Here is an 18,372-nt window from a genome sequence, read left to right as displayed (position 1 = left end):
TTCATCAACACTCTCTAGAATAACCCATGCTCTTGTGGCTTTATTCCCAAGGGTTCACAACCAAGGATCGATTGAAACACTAAGTACTAACTTAAGTGTTTTTGTTTAAAAAACACAATTAATTTTATAGCAAATAATAGCAACAAAATCACTATAAAATCTTCATAGAATGAGGTAGAGAAAATATTGTGTTATGAAACCAACTCACAAAAGATAGAAAACATAGATCAACGCCTTAGAATTCCGCCTATTTGAGGGGGCAACCTCATTTACATTACATAATTGAACAATTCTTGGATGATTCAAATGACAAAACCTCCTTTCTATATATAGGAGTCTAAGACATCACAATATAACCAAGCCAACCTAACAATAATAATATAAAGGCACAAAAATAACAATTGAGGGATTCTATGGGGAATAGTAATAACAATATGGGAACAATAGGGGCACAACAATATTAATAAGGGATACAACTACAATAGTAATGGGGGCATCATTAGTATTATAGGGACCTTACATTCCCCTCTCCTTCAAAAAAGTGTTGTCCTCAACGCTTGAGTAGTTCTAGATGCTTCTATATAAAACTCGCATCCTCCCATGTGGAATCTTCAACGGATATGTTCTTCCAATTGATGGGAAACTCCAAAATGGATCTATTTCATAGTTGTCAAGTTCTTGTTTCTATGACTGCTTCTGGTTCCAATATAATTTTTCCTTCCTCATCAAGTTCTAGCAATATTGTTTGAAATGGGAGCCTGTCACGTATAACCTTCTTTAAACATGAAACATGGAAAACTGAGTGCACTCGAGAAGCTGCAGGAAGCTCGAATTTGTATGCCATAGTACCAATCTTTTGCAACATCTTGTATGGACCATAATACTTTGGTGATAATTTATTATCCTTCTTAGCTTGCTTGAGGGACATTTGTTTATATGGTTGTAGCCGAAGGAATACTAACTCACGTACATCAAAACTTCTTTCGCTATGATTTTGATTTTCTTGTTGTTTCATTCTTTTCTACGCCAACACGAGGTTATCCTTTAAGAGTTGAAGAACTACTTGTTGATGTTCGATGTGTTGTTCCACTACTTGAACCTTAGAATTTTCTCTTAAATATGATTTGATGGATGGTGGTTGATATCAATAAATTTCAGGCATTGTCTGTCCCAAGATCAAAAAAGGACATTCAATCCTTTTAGGGAAAGATCAACTTTGTGAGGAGGTTTATTCCCAATTTTTTAGAACTAGTGAAACGTATCACCTCCATGCTAAAAAAGGGATGAGAGATTAAATAGATTGATGCAGCATGAAGATATTTTGAAGCCATAAAAAGATATATTATGGAAACTCCCATAATAATCCACCCGAACTATAGCAAGGAGTTTCGTATCTTCTCTTTTGCTTCTTGTGACACCCTTGTAACAATCTTGTTGCAGAAAGATGATGAAGGTACACGAGCACCTAGTGGCCTTTTTTAGCAAAACTTTAAGGGATGTTGAATTAGGGTATGCCATTATTGAAAAGGAGGTCTATGCTCTTATTAAGTTCTTAATGGAATTCTGAATCTACATTTTGCACTCCAAGTTGATTGCCTATGTACCCTCTACGTCAGTAAAGGATGTCCTAACATAGCTAGATGTTGATGGAAGAAGGGATAAATGGATTTCAAAGCTCATTCAGTTCAACATCGAATTGAAGCCCACCAAGCTTGTCAAAGGCCAAGGCCTTTCTCAGCTGATGGCTGAATAAAATTAGAAAATGTTGGACATAAATTACATGGGTACAAATTCAGAGGTTGGGAAGACAGGGGAAGCAATAACGGAACAAGGGCAGAACTAGTCTTTGGTTGAAAATCTGGCTTCTTTTGAGTGGTATTCTAGAATATCTCACTTCTTGTTGAAGCTAGAAGTTCCTCCAGGCCTTAATTCAAACCAGGCTAGGACCCTTAAGCTCAAGGCAACCGAATTTTCTATCTATAACAACTTGCTTTATTGGAGGGACCAATCTGGAATCCTCTTAAGATGCCTAGACAAAGAGAAATCCATGGAGGTTATGCATCAATTCCATTCTAGCATCTGTGGAGGACATCACTATTGGAAAACCATAGCCCACAAGATCCTGAGAGCCGGGTATTATTGGTCCGCTCTGTTTTCTAATGTATTTTCATTTGTAAGATCTTGTGACAAGTGCCAGAGGTTTGCAGGAAGGCAGCAGCTGAAATCTTTGCCCCTGAAGCCAATACATACTAGTGGACCTTTCCAACTATGGGGTTTGGATTTCATAAGGGATATTAATCCACATTCCACTAACCAACATAGATGGATTTTAGTAGCCACTAATTATTTTACCAAATGGATCAAGGCCATCCCCACCAAGAAATTTGATCACCAAGTTGTCATGAAATTATTGATAGAGAACATTTTCACTAGGTTTGGCTACCCAAGTAAATTGGTTACAAACAATGTAGCAACTTTCAGGGCAAAAGAATTGGTGGACATGTGTGACTTAATGGGCATTAAGTTAGTGTTTTCCACATCATATTATCCTCAAGGTAACGGCCTAGCAGAGTCTTCCAATAAAATCCTGGTAAGGATAATAAAAAAGTTGCTCGAAGACAACAAAAGGAGCTAGGATTCTGAACTGAAGTTTGCATTGTGGGTTGACAGGGTTACCACCAAGAAGTCCACAGGGAATTCTCCATTCAATTTTGTATATGGAACTGAGGTTGTTTTCCCAATCCAATTGATCCTCCGTGTGGCCAAATTATTGCAGGAAGAGTATAACGAAGAAAGTGACATGGCAAGGAGGATGAGTGACTTGGCTGAAGTTCATCAGATCAAAGATAAATTGATTGAGAAGTTTATAATACATCAAAGGAAAATCAAGGAAGCATTTGACAGAAAGGCAAAGATGGATAATTTTCAGGTCGGGGACTGGGTTTTAAATTGGATGCATTGAAAGAAAATAAAGGAAATATTGGCAAATTTGATGCTCTATGGACAGGACCGTTTGTCATCTCTCAGGTCCAGGGGAACAATACTTTCATACTGCAAAGTTTCGATGGAGAAATAGTTTTTGATGGCCCAATCAATTGGTGGTTTTTGAAAGCGTATTTTGTTTAAGGCTTTCAGACCTCAGTATTGTAAATTTGTTATATCTAGAGTTTTAGTGTAAGCTTATATAGACTCCATGCCCAATGGAATACTAGGTAATATTTCTAATCTGGTTTCTTATGTAAGAGGTAGTAGTCTACGGTTCTTGAAACCTCACAGGGAGGTTTTCATCCCCAGAAGGAGCCATTGTTAGCCCTGAGATGCAGTGCTGACTTTTTGAAGGTTGAAAGAAAGGCTTGGTCCGTTTCGTTGTTCTTAAAGGGGCCCCACGTGGGCCATTTTCTCCTTCTTCTCTTACGCCGCTCACACTCTACCCTTCCTGTTTCCTTTATTGACCTTCCAATCCTGAGAAAACCCCCTTTGACCTTAACCCCAACTGTGAAAGCCCAAAAAGCACCCATAAAAACTTACCCATATGTCTTATGCGCTTATGGCACATTCCCTAAAGGCAGTTCATACCTTCGTCATCGATCTTTTCCCACCGATCCTATGGCCCACATTCCTTCCGATCAATGTGACATGCATGATCGTTCTACACCATTAGATCAACCCCACTACGTGTCATCCACTGAATTGCATTGTGCGAGTTCTGACACTACCACTTACCACATGATGCCCATGTGATAAAACCCATTACCACTCAAATCAAACCACCTCGCATGTTATCGTCCGCACGTCTTTGTCGCCCCATAACTGTCTAATTTGCTCACCTAAAGATCTAATAGCCTGAACATGTCCTGCTCCCACCACGACTGCTAGCCTCCAAAACCAATCTCCACCACATATCTCCCTTGATCCGACAACCACCATTCATTATCACTCAGAGCCGTTCATCTTCCCATGCACTCCATATCCCACGTCCTGTCTATTACGGAGAAGATGGCTGACTCTGCTAGACTGGTGACAGTCTGACCATTAAGCTGAATTAAAAGAAGAGCATCTCTGAAGGAGAAAGGGACACCACACAACTCACCAACCGAATTAAAAATTCATGGAACCCCTCTTCCAGGATCAATCCAACAACCTGAAGGACAACACAGTACTAGAACTGATCAGGTTTGCGTAGTGGAGAAAGCAACTACATTCAAAGACACTATCAGATAGTTAATGGTAGTTGGTGGTCGATTAAGACCCCTCCATCCCTAAATGGCCAAAGGCCATTGTAATGATAGATTATAAATAGCCGGAAGAAAGAGGGAACCAGGGTTGGCAATTGTGTTTCGGTTCAACTTTTGAAGACTATAGATATTCTGTAACTTGCAGCATCTCATCTTCATTTTTAGCAATGAAAGCTTCTTTCGTTGTTAATTTATCAATGTCGATTTCTCCTCTTCTCTAGGCTTGTTCCTGAGGTGTTGTATTCATGATTTCATCTATGTTTAATACTGGATAATTGTCCTCTTATCTCTAGATTAGACAATTGAATGTATCAGTGGGTAGGTCACTGAGGTTTCTTATGTATCAAATGCAAGGTAACTGTCATCTTATCTCTCTATTGATAGATTAGATTTGCAAGTTTCTCTACTCGTTGCAGCTGGCCATCATACATCCTGTATGCATATGCTAGTGGGGTTAGTATTCTTCGTCTATTCACGTAATTCCAAAATTGTTGAGCATTGGTGGTCTAAAGGCTTGTAGTCTGAGGGTGTTTAGGCATGTCTGGAGTGAAAATATAGTAGAAGTGGTTATCTGGCTTGAACCAAACCATCACCCATCCCAATACATTCCTAGAACCATATTGAAAGTTATACGTTACCAGGGATTTCCGAGCTACAACCTAGGAGAGTTTCCTAGAGCTCTAATAGGTCCTTTTCCTAAATAGTCTCCTAGGTCCGAAAAGATAGCAAACAATAATCACAAGGACCTATTAGCCATGTTCGACTAAGGTATTCATTTTTGGTAAATAGTTTATGTCAATCTAGAAAAGGGTTAAACTTATAGTGAGTAGATGTATTTTCATTTACTTTAATGAGTTCGAAAATACAATTGCTTGACAATATTTTCATGTTTAGGGATTCTGAAAGGAGGTGAAAGAGAAATCCATTCGTAGTAATGAGTGGTACAAAAGGGTAAATATTGGTTCTGGTCATGATCAAAATTCTTAAAACATGTAGAGGTCAAGTGGTTGGCTAATAAGATCACTCATCGTAGTGGTTCCTTAGGAAAGGGTAAGAAAAACAAGTGAAATTGTATGATTGGCCATGGAGATTGTGATAATAGAAAGAGAAAACCAAGACTCGTATGGTAGAAGTAGGCTGATAAAAATGGCAATCACAAGAATAGCATGAGAATGGTTTCATTTTCTACAAAAGCTTGAAACATGGGGAACTATGGTTGAAATTGGTTTCAATTTTCGACAAGCATGAAACATGAGAAAAATTATGTTTGAGAGCGGTTTCATTTTTTACACAAGTTTGAAATAGAGAAAAACTATGCTTCAAATAAGTTCACATGCCCCCAATATAATGACTAAATTCTAGGCACATTCCCCTGAACCTTCATTTAATTCATCTAAGAAGACTATCATTTAGTAATAAGTGGATGGAATTAAGGTTCATTTATGAGATCAAGTGAGAGACTCAACTGAAAATTTACAATTTGTAATCCAAGGCTTGAATCAGAAGGGTATTTGTTTCATTTTTTTAACAAGATCGAAATCAGAAAATAACTATGCTCATGAAACATTGTCTCATTTTTCGATGAGCATGACACAAGAAAAGGAACTTTTCCCCAAGAGGTTGTTTCATTTTTTAATGAGCTTGACACAAGAAAAAAGAAATTTGTTCCGGGGACCTAATCATTAACCTAAAAATCCCATAGTTTCCAAGAGGTTCTAATCATATAAGGGAACAATGCTCTGGAATGTATCAAAGGATCTAATGGAAATATGAGGCTCCAATTCTCCCAATACATGATGCACTACATCACTTACTAGATCATCAATAGATTTTGGAATGGAATAGGTTGCCACAAAATTAATTTGTGGTGGGGAAGATACCACTTGCATATAAGGAACATTTATGGATCTTATTCTATTAGGAGTTAAATTAGGACTCAAACAAAAAAGTTAGTTAATGATCTTGATCCTTCCTTCATGTGGGAAATTCTTCACATGAAATAGTGAAGAAAGAAGAACTTCCATGCCATAAAAAAAGTCATGCCCAAGGAGTAAAATAAAATCCAAACGGACCTGGACTACCTTCCCATTAATATAGACAATATTTCCTCCAAAGTTAATAGGAAAATCAAGAAGAATCCCGAACATTTAACTGGTTCCTCTGTTAAAATTCAAAATATTATGGGTAACAGGCACAAGATGTGAGAACCAAAAGCTTTCCAAGTAGATGAGGACAAAAGATTAACACACACCCATTCATCTATGACTCTCCTAGGTACAGACATATTACAATTCTATACTATAATCTAGAAGGCCACATAAGGAGGAAGATGATGTCTTGCCAATCGACTCTAATCAAAGGAACCCACCATACTACTAGGAGGGGGTTTCATGGGAATTGGAGAACTACCACCTTGTGTTATGGGACTAGGATAATTTTTCCGATATGTTGTGGTACTGGTAACAGTAGAATTTCCCCCCTGTATAGTGGAAACATAACGATTGTCTCCCTCTTCCATTGAAATAGGAAGCTTTCCCCCCCATCTCATTAGAATATGAAGAAATGGAAGAACCTGAGAGGTATGCACTTCCCTCTCTACAAGAAACGTACGATCAGCTAAAGTTGGAATCGACTCAACGATTACCTTGAACAATGGTTGTTTGGTAACAAACTCATGGGATTCACGTTCAAAGAGAGTGGAATTGATTTCATTTGGATTATGATCAATCACTTCATCATCTAGTGGAGGATTAGGGGAAACTTTTGATAACTAGCCAGAAGTGAAGGCTAAGAAGCTGTAACGTTTTCTGAAACTTTGGAGGATTCACCCATATAAGGAAAAAGGTGAATAGGATTATTGGATTCACATAAGCTATAGGGAAACTTGACTTTGCCCTTTTTCCCATGGGCCTTACTATCAGTAGTTGAAGTTTTATCACCAACATGATCTTGAGAGGTTGATGGAAAACGCCGATGTGAGTCGGTTGCAACAAACAGAGTAAAAAATTCCATGTAATAAAGTTAATAAAGGAGTGAAAAATAATAACCAAGGTCATGGGACACATATTCCAAGATGAATGTTGGAAAAAACATCTAAGTGCAGGTATTCATTTTGTTTATTATGGCTAAGAAAATTGGCAAAGCAAATGGCAAAGGATGGAAAGGCATGAGGCATTAATTGGCATTTTATTTATGAAAACAATGGAATTTAGGAGAAAATGAAGGTGAAATGTCACATGTTTCATGTGAGGAGGAACATGAAGCAAAATAATGGAAAATTGAAAAAAATAGAGGCCTCATTAATAAAAACCCTTCTAAGGATGAGTTGGTACCTTTTGTGAGCTTAGTTTTGGAGCTCTCTCTCTCTTCTCTCTCTTGCACTCTTGGAAACATAGAAAATTCTTGTAGCACTCTAGAGTTGGACCAGGAAAGAAAAGGAAGGTCCAAGAAGTAAAAGATCAAGCAAGGAAGAGCAACATCTGGTAGCTACATCGAGATTATTTGCAGGTATCAATTTCCATGTGTGATTTCCTTGTTATTTTTTTGCATGCATGTGTGTAGTTTTTTCTCTTTCTGTCATTGGCGTGGGTTTTTGAGGTGTGAGAGTATTCGTCAACCCTACCTTCGATTTCCAGATAACCATGATGTGATGGGTTGTCGTCTATTTGGTTGATCTAGATTACCATATGGTCTCAGAACTGAGTGAGGTGCTCTCTGAAAGAAAGAACAAAATGCCTATGAAACTGATGGCGGGGTTGCAGGCGTTAGAGACAATCTCCCTAATCTGTAAGCAAATTCTTCTATATCTTGATCAACTTCCCTTTCTGCCCTTTCTTTAGTATCAGTCATTAATTGATAGTCTCATTATCCCTCCGAATTTCAAATTGGCAAAACAGTGGCTTTATATCGGCAGTAATTCTCAAAGAATTATGCCAACACAATATCGGAGGTCTTATAAGAAGGTTTATACCCCCAACACTATCGGCGATCGATTTGCAAATGGAGGACTTACACAATATAATCTATCGGGCAGTAATTCTAAAGAATCACTTTAACACACACACACTCACGCTTTTATATTTCCCCTTTTTCCTTATATCGGCACTCGCTATCCCTTTGGTATATCGGCGGATTATATGGAGCAATGCTCGATATGCCACAGACCCGATGTCCTTATTCTACCGTCTCTATATTGAATTCGGGTCCGATATGTATCGCGATCGCTAAAGCAAAGCTTGCGGACCTGATATTTTATATGCAGTCTTTAGTAACTTTGTTGGGTCCAGTTATCGGCGATCGCCACAATTGACAACCCTTCCACCTCCGAATTGACGAACCCGACGACCCCTTTCTGAGCTGTTCTATAGGAATTTCGGGTCCATCCTTTTCGGCGATTTCCGTCGGCGGTTGTTAACACAATGGACCTTACGAACCCGCTGAAACTAATTAATTGTGATATATTATATTTCGGCTCCGGATTTCGGAGCTCTCCAACTTACCTGTGCTGAGGGTTCCTTTCGGACCCGAAAAGATTATAAACCAAACTCTATAACAAATCGGCTCCAGGATATCGGGGCTTTCGCAATGTTAACGCCTCTCTCCCTTTCGACGCGATATTTGGTTCGGACCCGATGGGTTATGAACCAATATAAATAGTTTTTGGCGTCCGCTACAGTGGTGCTTAATGTATGAATCTTTAAAGTAAACTAAAATATTTGTGAAACTTATAAAATGTAATTAAGGGCCTACGGGCACATAAATGAAAAGGAAAACGACCAAATGCCAGTTTACACAACAGGTGTATTAAGCGGAAACAGTAAAACAATTTCACACTGTCAATACACAAAGTGATAAATTATGCATACATATTACCAGAACCCATTGCATTAAGAACGTCGAGAGAAAAGTTTCAATAATAATGCTTGGCACTCACTCCTCTCTTCTCTCCCCTTGAGAGCTTTGCTATCTCTTTATTTATAACTAAGGATAGGCCTTCTCGGTCCTTATCCGATACAAAGAAAAGCATGCTTTATAGAATGATTTAAACCTTGAAAAGCTTTGTTACAGCTGAGCATAAATAGCATGTTTTATTGCTAGATTTTATTCTATCTTTTAACTAAAAAAAACATAGAAATTGCAGGCCAAAGGACCCCACTCCCTTGCCTGTAGATTTTTTTTGATTTTTTGAATAATTTGGAAGATTTTCCCCTCTAAGTCACATGCTCCTGCATCAGACTCCTGAGGAAAAAATTCTTCATGGGCTCTCGTCCATGAGCTCAGCTACATATTTGCCCAATATCTGTATAATGTCTTCTGTAACCCAAGTCCCTTCCATTTCACCAGATATTGGAAATACTCTCGTGCCCTTGTCTTCTTATACACTTTCTTATCTAGAATTGTTTCTGGCTGTAAATCCATGGCTGTGGGTAACTGTTTTACCCAGTCAATCTCTGGAGTCTTTTGATCGTGTGCTGTATCATCTGCAGCTTCATTCTCATATTTGTACAAGTCTGCAACATTAAAAATTGGTGATATTCCCGCACCAGGTGGTACTTCAATTTCATAATAATTTGCAGAGAACTTGCTCAGTATTCTACATGGTCCAATTTTCTTGGATTTCAACTTATTATACTCTCCCTTTGGAAATCTCTCCTTTCTGAGGTGTGCTAAAACCAATTCTCCAACTTCAAAGTTCACTTCTCTTCTCCTCATGTCTGCTCTAGTTTTATATTGAATGTTGCTGTCTTGTAGCTACTGTTTCACCTGTTCATGTATCGTCTGCATTCTTGAAGCAAAGTCTTCACCTTCTGCACTTCTCATTTCTTCTTTTCCCAAATTCCTTAATTTAGATATTCCCCTTGGGTGTATTCCACAAAAAATATGGAATGGGCTCTGTCTTGTGCTCCTGTTGGGTGAATCATTATATGCATATTCAACTTGTGGTAACACTTGATCCCATTGCTTTGGATGTTCTGCAGTAAAGCTACTTAAAATATTGCCTAAACTTCTATTTACAACTTCAGTCTGTCCATCAGTTTGTGGATGATAGGCAGAACTGAAATTTAATTTAGTTCCCAGCTTCTTCCATAGTGTTCTCCAAAAATGTCCAATGATCTTTGAATCCCTGTCTGAAACAATGCTTTTGGGAAATCCATGTAATCTTACAATTTCTTTAAAAAACAAGTTAGCAATGTGAGAAGCATCACTAGTTTTATAACATGGAATAAAGTGTGCCATTTTTGAAAATCTGTCCACTACCAAAAAAATTGAATCATAGCCTCTTTGAGTCTTTGGCAATCGTAGCACACAATCTATACTTACCATATCCTAAGGCCTATCTGGAATTGGCAATGGAATATACAACCCTGTGTTATGGCTCCTTCGTTTTGTATACTGGTAGACTTTACAATTTCTTACATACCTCTCTACTTCAGATTTCATTTTCAGCCAGAAGTAAAATCTGTTGAGTTGTTCAAAGGTTTTCTCTCTACCAAAATGTCTTGCAAGTCCTCCACTATGCTTCTCTTTGATTAAATTCTCTCTCATTGAACAGTTGGGTATGCACAGCTGATTTTTTTTAAATAACAGTTCCTCTTGTATAAAATAATCCAGCCACTTGCTCCTGACTGCCAAAACAGGATTCTTACAAACCTCAAATGCCTCTTTAAAATCTGAATCAGTCTCATATAATTCTTTAAGAAAATCAAAACCCAACACTTGGATTTGACTTTCTTGCAGCAATACACTTCTCCTACTTAAGGCATATGCGACTTTGTTTGATTGTCTAGTTATATGCTTCAACACAAAATGAAAACCTTGAAGATACTCTACCCATTTAGCATGTCTCTGGCTGCGTTTTGGCTGCTGCATTATAAACTGCAATGTACGGTTATCTGAATAAAGGATAAATTCCTTCGACATTAAATAATGCCTCCACTTCTTTAGTGCCTGCACAACTGCATAAAACTCCTTATCATAAGAAGAATACTTCCTTCTGGTAGCATTTAGCTTTTCACTGAAATAATCTATTGGTCTATCTTCTTGGCTTAAAACTCCTCCAATTGCTTCTGTGCTGGCATCACACTTAACTTGAAAAGATTTGTTAAAATGAGGAAGAACCAAAACAGGCTTTTTAGTTATTTTCCTCTTTAACATCTGAAAATTTCTCTCTGCTTCAGAAGTCAACTTAAATGGTTGTTTATCCTTCTTTATGGTCTCAATAATAGGTGCATTAATCTTACTAAAATTCTTAATGAACTTTCTATAAAAACTAGCAAGACCATGAAAACTCCTTACCTCAAAAATACTCTTGGGCGAAGGACACTCCACAATTGCTTTCATCTTTTATGGATCCATCTTTAATCCTTTAGCTGAGATAACAAATCCCAAGTACACCAGCTCTTCTTTCATGACTAAAAATTTCTTCAGATTCAACAATAATTTTTCTTGTTGTAGCTTCTGCAAGACATAATGTAAATGCCTCAAGTGCTCCTCCTTGGACCTGCTATAGACTAATATATCGTCTAGATATACTATTACAAATTTACCAATGAATTCTTTAATAAATTCATTCATAAGCCTCATGAATGTACTTGGTGCATTGGACAACCCAAAAGGCATCACTCTCCACTCATATAGTCCTTCATTGGTCTTAAAAGCGGTTTTCCACTCATCCCCTTCTTTTATCCTTATCTGATGATAGCGACTTTTAAGATCTAACTTTGAAAAATATTTTGCGCCAGACAAGCAATCCATTAAATCTTCAATTCTGTGTAACGGAAATCTATACCTCATTGTAATCTTATTGATGGCTCTTGAATCTGTACACATTCTCGAGCCTCCATCTTTCTTCGGGCTTAGCATTGTTGGCACTGCACAAGGACTTAGGCTTTCTTTGATCAACCCCTTGTCAAGCAATTCTTGCACCTGTTTCTTAACTTCTTCATTTTCTGCAGGAGTCATTCTATATGTTGCTTTGTTAGGTAAGCTTGCTCCAGGAATCAAATCTATATGATGACTGATTTTTTGAATTGGCGGTAATTCATTAGGCAAATCATCAACAATAATATCAGAATAATTCTCCAGCATTTCTTGAATTTCAATGTGTAATTCAGAAATTTCAGTAGAAGTCAATATTACCTTAGGCTTGCAAATTAAAGCAAAGTTTACCTCATTTTCTTCAATCTTCTTCAAGTATTCCTTCCCTCCAAGCAACAGAGTTTTTGGACTAGTCTTCTACCCCGACGCCTCTTCTTCTTGCAAAGGCAACAATGTATGATTAACACCATCCTTTCCAAACTTGTAGGTGTTGATGAAAAATACATAAAAAACATTCACAATTCCTTGTCCATGGAGGCTGAGTAATGTAAAGGAAGAAGGTTTAAACAATGATATAATAATAATAGGCAGAAAAACTACTGAATAGAGCTGAAAACAAAGAAGAAAAAAACAAATTCCAGAGAAGGAAACAATATCATTCAGTAATCGCACATGTCCTTAAGGGAAACAGGGATGCATCTCACCTACAACACACGGTAGGTGCAATGCATACAAGCTGCCAGTTACAGGAAGTGCAATGGACTAGGGAACTAAATTGAGTTTGGTTTTTGCTCAAAATTTGCATCTAATCTAGTGATTTAGGCTGAGCTATGATAGATAGTAAAAACAAAGTACAGGGGTATGATCTTATGAGGTTATTGAGCTACCACAAGGGCACATAGGATGTTTGCAAGTCAGAAGTTCAGTTCATAAACCAATCCGGAGATTGAATGAAGCAGCATTGATCTACTTTGCACTTGCATAGCAAGAGAAATTTGAAGGCTAGTTGGCTTAACTTTTCTCTCTGTCTGTAGTTTATAAAGAAAAAAACAATAACAAACAAAAAAACTAATCGCTCCCCAGTGGAGTCGCCATTTTGTTTCTGGGAAAACTAGTGTCTTTTTGATTTGGTAGTCCCACTAAGACGGGTAGCTATCTTAGAAACAAAAAATCAAAGTAACATGTCATTTCCTTTATGTATGATAGATAAGAGAGAAGCAGAGAGCACCAACCTCAATGTTTCTCTTGGCTCCTTTCTTATTTCCTCTCTCCCTTGATAGAGCTTCCCACTCCTTTCCTACTTGTCCCACTTTAGAGAATACCTGTAGAGGCAAAGCAATAAAACACCATCAAAGCATAGAGATCTATAATACCATAAATAATGCAGAATCAAAAATACATTAACCATACAATGGCATTCACAAATAGCAAGATTCACAAATACACAAGTATATGGAGGAAAAATCAAAAAAAACTTATTGATATTAGAAGAGAGGATTAAAACCCAGCTGTCTGATCTAGCATCATCCTCCCAACATGAAAGCCCTCTTCACCTCATGAAAAGCAAGATCACCCAACAATACAATGTCTCAAAGAGAAACCAACAACACTTCCTTACAAATTACAAAATTCCAACCTTTAGATCTCTCAGATGAGGGATCCATTTATAGATATTTGCAGAGGGGTGAGTCAGCTTCAAGGTTTTTGATTAGTGTCAATTCACTAATATTTCTTTGTTCCACTTGGATATTTCATGATCTCTTACTCATTCCTAGGTGAATTCAGAGAGGCGAGTGTCATATGAGAAGTTTCTGGAAGATTCCCAGGGCATCCACTTAGCAAGATGTCTCTGCCATTTGTCCATTCTCACTCATCGCACCCTACAGAAGACTTTTTCAGTATGCATCACACTTCCCATGTGTGGTAGGTGAGATGCATTGCACCCTGACCATAGAGCAGTCAGTATGGTCTAGCTTTGGCCAGTTCTGAGTAGTTTTTCAGGTGGAACTTCTGGGAAATGATGTAATCAGTTGACCATGATCCTGTAGGTTGTGAAACATCACTTTTAGGGGTTTAAGAGCCCTTTTTTTATCAACCTATGTGATTGGGGTTGCAATGCCCAAATATGTCTATAACAGTTGCCCCTAAAGCATGAGGTTGTAAATCTTCTGATCTCGGGTGAAATGCTTTATCATGAGGATCCAAGGTCTTCAAACTAGAAGGTGACCTTTATAAAATACAATACAATACATCACCTTCATATTATTTTCATGATCTAGCTGTGGTGGGCATTCCCATGCTCAAATTTATAAATTCATTTTCATGTACATAGGACAGAAAATCGTCCGCTGTTGCAGACTGGTGATTCTTGTAGAGCCATCATCCCTTAACTTGGATGACCATCTATGGAGTCAGTATGGTGTAGTCAATATGGTCCAGTTTTAACTAGTTTTGACTATTAGTTTTTCAGGTGGAACTTCTAGGAAATGATGTAATATGTGGACCATGATCCTTTAGCGTGTGAAACAATACTTTTAGGGGTTTAAGAGCCCTTCGTTTATCGACATATGTGATTGGGGTTGCAGTGCCCAAATATGTCTATAAGAATATGTACTTCTATATTCACAGTTTTAAGAGTGGTAGTTCTAGCTAATTCATTACAAGATATGGTTGGATTCATTTCTTCTTTCTCGATGTGATCTTTCACATCTTGAACCTTTTTCTTCTTAATATGTCCTTCTATCCTGAGATTTTGAGGATTAGTAATTCTTGCCAATGCTTTACAAGATATGGTTGGATTCATTTCTTCTTTCTTTGGATTTGGGTCCCAGTGTATATCCTTTTCTTTTCATGTTTCTTGATCCTTTTCTTCCTTCTCTTCATAATCTATGTAACATAATTTCTTCTCATCACACTTAAGACCTTTAGTGCATTTTATATCACAATTGTAACGAAGCCCTTTTTCTCTTTTTTTTCCAATTGTTGTGGTGTAACCCTTGTAGGTTGTGGAAGGTTAGGAGAAATAACACTTCGATCTTTATAGTTGTGAGGGGTAGTCTTCCTTGTTGCCATAATTTTGCTTTCCAGTTTGTAACAAAGCTCTTTTTCTCTTATTTCTTCCAACTATTGTGGTGTTTCTCTAACTAAGGTGTTGCTCTTTGTATCCTCATAATGTGCTATCATTTCCTCTATGAAAATTGACCACATAACAAGTTTTTTACGCGAACAAAGCCCTTTATACCATAAAAATTGATCCAGCTCTAAATATGTTGATGCAATCCATACCTTTTGTAACATTGGTACATCATGTAGATCAAAATATTGCTCCATATGAAGTATCCAATTTATCCGATCCTTTCCATCAAACTTCCTCATATCACCTTTTCTTGATTTTAGGAGTTCGATCTTGAAATGGCTATAACTTTGTAATTTTTTCTCTTCTAGTTCTGAAATTGCAATTCGCAATAGCCCTTTGTGTCCTCTTTCAAATTCCACTAGTCTGATCCAAATTGGATTCTCCAAGAAAGAGTTATGCACAATCTCCGAAGATGACTTGATTATATACCTTTTAAGAAGAGAAAACTTGTATGAAGCCACGTGTCACTGTTTTGACCTTCGGATCTAAAAAATATACATAGGAAACTACTGTTCAACCTCTTTCTTTAACTTCTTATGAAATTTGAATCTTATGTTCAAAACAAAATTCATGACTATTTTCCCCAAGTCACCTGTTTGGCATCTAATTCTGGAGTCTGCAAAAAAGGTCCACTTCATCAGATCATATCTCCACAAATATAGCACTAAAAGCTCTAAAGTTCAAGCTCGAGGTTCAGAATGATTTCATCACAAATGAGTTTTGTTTTTAACATATGCAATGTTACATAAAATAAGTTATAGTGAAAATGCCAAATGTTATGAAACCAACTCACAAAAAGATAGAAAAGATAGATCAACGCCTTAGAAATAAGCCTCTTCGAGGGGGAAACCTCCTTTACATTACACAAATGAACAATTCTTCGATGATACAAATGACAAGACCCCCTTACTATATATAGGAGTCTAAGGGGTCATAATATAATCAAAGACGACATAACAATAATAATGTAAGGACATAATAATAATAACATGGGGACTACATGGGTACAACAATATAATAAGGGGGTTGTACTAATAACAATAAAGGGTTACACAAGTAGTATAGGGGCCTAACATGCGCCTCTCCTTGAAAAAGTGTTGTCCTCAATGCTTGAGTAGTTCTTGATGCTTCTGTATAAAATTCTTGTCCTTCCATGTGGAATCCTCAACAAGTAAGTTCTTCCAATTGATGAAATACTCTAAAATTGATCGATTTGGTAGCTATCAGTTTCTTAGTTCTGTGACTGCTCCAGGTTCCAATATCATTTTTTTCCCTCTTCAAGTTTTGGAAATATTGTTTGAATTGGGATATTTTGTAACTTTTGAATGAGTGGCCACACTTCTTTGTCCTTCTTCCATTCATCCCTTGCTTCGTTTATCCAATCTGGTTGGGTAATAGAAATATCACAAAACAATGATTCCACATCCTCATACTTTCTTGAGAGTGCATCTGCAGCAAAAAATTTCTTACCTTTTCTGTAGATGATGTCAAAGTCATAACCCGACATATTTGTGACCCATTTTTTTGTTCTTCTAAAGATAATATTTGTTCTAAAAAGTGTTTAAGATTACCATGATCTATTTTTACCTTGAAGTGTCTTCCCATTAGGTTAGGTCGCCGTTTCTTAAGTGCATGTAGTATTGCCAAAATTTCCTTCTCATAAATAGCTTGCTTGAGATGTATGCATAAAAATACCCAATCACCTACATCAAAACCTTTTTCACTGCGATGTTGATCTACCTGTTGTTTCATTCGATTCTTCACCAAAGTGGCGTTATCCTTTAAAAGTTGGTGAACTTGTTGTTGATGCTTGATGTGATCTTTCACTACTTGAACCATTTTCTTCTTGATATGTCCTTCTATCTTGAGAGTTTGATGAGTGGTAATTTCTTCCAATGCTTTACAAGATATGGTGGGATTCATTTCTTGATGCTCGATGTGAGCTTTCACTTCTTGAACATTTTTCTTCTTGATATGTACTTCTATGTTCATAGTTTTAGGAGTCATTATTCCAGCCAATTCATTACGAGATATGGTTGGATACATTTCTTATTTCTAGATGTGCTCCGTCACTTCTTGAACCTTTTACTTCTTGATATGTCCTTCTATCTTGATAGTTTGAGGAATAGGAATTCTTGCCAATTCTTTACAAGATATGGTCGGATTCATTTCTTCTTTCTCTGGGTTTGGGTCCCAGTCTATATCCTTTTCTTTTGATGTTTCTTGATCCTTTTCTTCCTCCTCTTCATAATATATGTTGAGCTAATTTGTGGACCTAAATTAACACAATTATTTCTTATCAATCCGGGTTGTTTATGATTTGAGGCAAGTTCACTATATGTGAAGATCAGATGTAAACAAACCTTGAAAGATAAGTTATTCAAAAGATAAAAGTAATACATTCTATAACTCTAATTCAATCATCTTAAAAAGAGGAAAAACATTGAAAGGGTTCTTGACTCAAGAAGTCCACCTTCACCTCAATTATCACTTAATGAATCAGAGATTGAAACCAAAAGCTTAAGATGGATAAATTATTAATGAAAGAATCTCTTAACTTAAGAGACACATAAGGTATTCCATCATAATTCATTCATCTCAATATCAAAATCTCAATGAGAAACTACTTGCATGCAAACAAAAGAAACTAGTTTTGATTCATCATTTTGGGAGAATGGATGCACAAATTGAACACCTGTTTTTCCAACTAAATAAAGTGATGAATAAGCTATTAACTAATGAAATCAATCACTCTACATAAACCATAAAGCAGACTGAAATAAAGCTTTGAAAAACTAGTGCTACAATCAACCAGATTACAAGGAAATAAAACTAGTTAACAAAGAAGTGTACTTAGCTTGGAATGGGGGCCCTCCACCCTTGCCTTGCACACTTGAGAGGTGATATCAGAACCTTAAATTCAGTCACATATCCATAGCATTGAACAGCAAAAAAATAATAACACAAGTCTTCAAATTAACTCCTCAATCCAAAGATGTCGCAGCATAAAAGTATATAATAAAATCAATACATAAGACATCAAAGTTTTGGCTTTAAATAAGAAGTCTCATGAACAAAATGATCTATATTCACTCAAACAAACCCATATACTCTCATCCACCTATCTAAGTCAAATTTATTACTCCCATCCCAAGAAATATGACCATTCCTATGAAATCTCAA

Source organism: Pinus tabuliformis, chromosome 7 (assembly GCF_031772625.1).
Source record: "Pinus tabuliformis cultivar Carrire ecotype Pingquan chromosome 7, CPIR1, whole genome shotgun sequence".
In the NCBI taxonomy this organism is placed as follows: Eukaryota; Viridiplantae; Streptophyta; class Pinopsida; order Pinales; family Pinaceae; genus Pinus; species Pinus tabuliformis.
The sequence above is the reverse complement of the archived record's forward strand: the minus strand, read 5'-3'. Positions refer to the sequence as shown.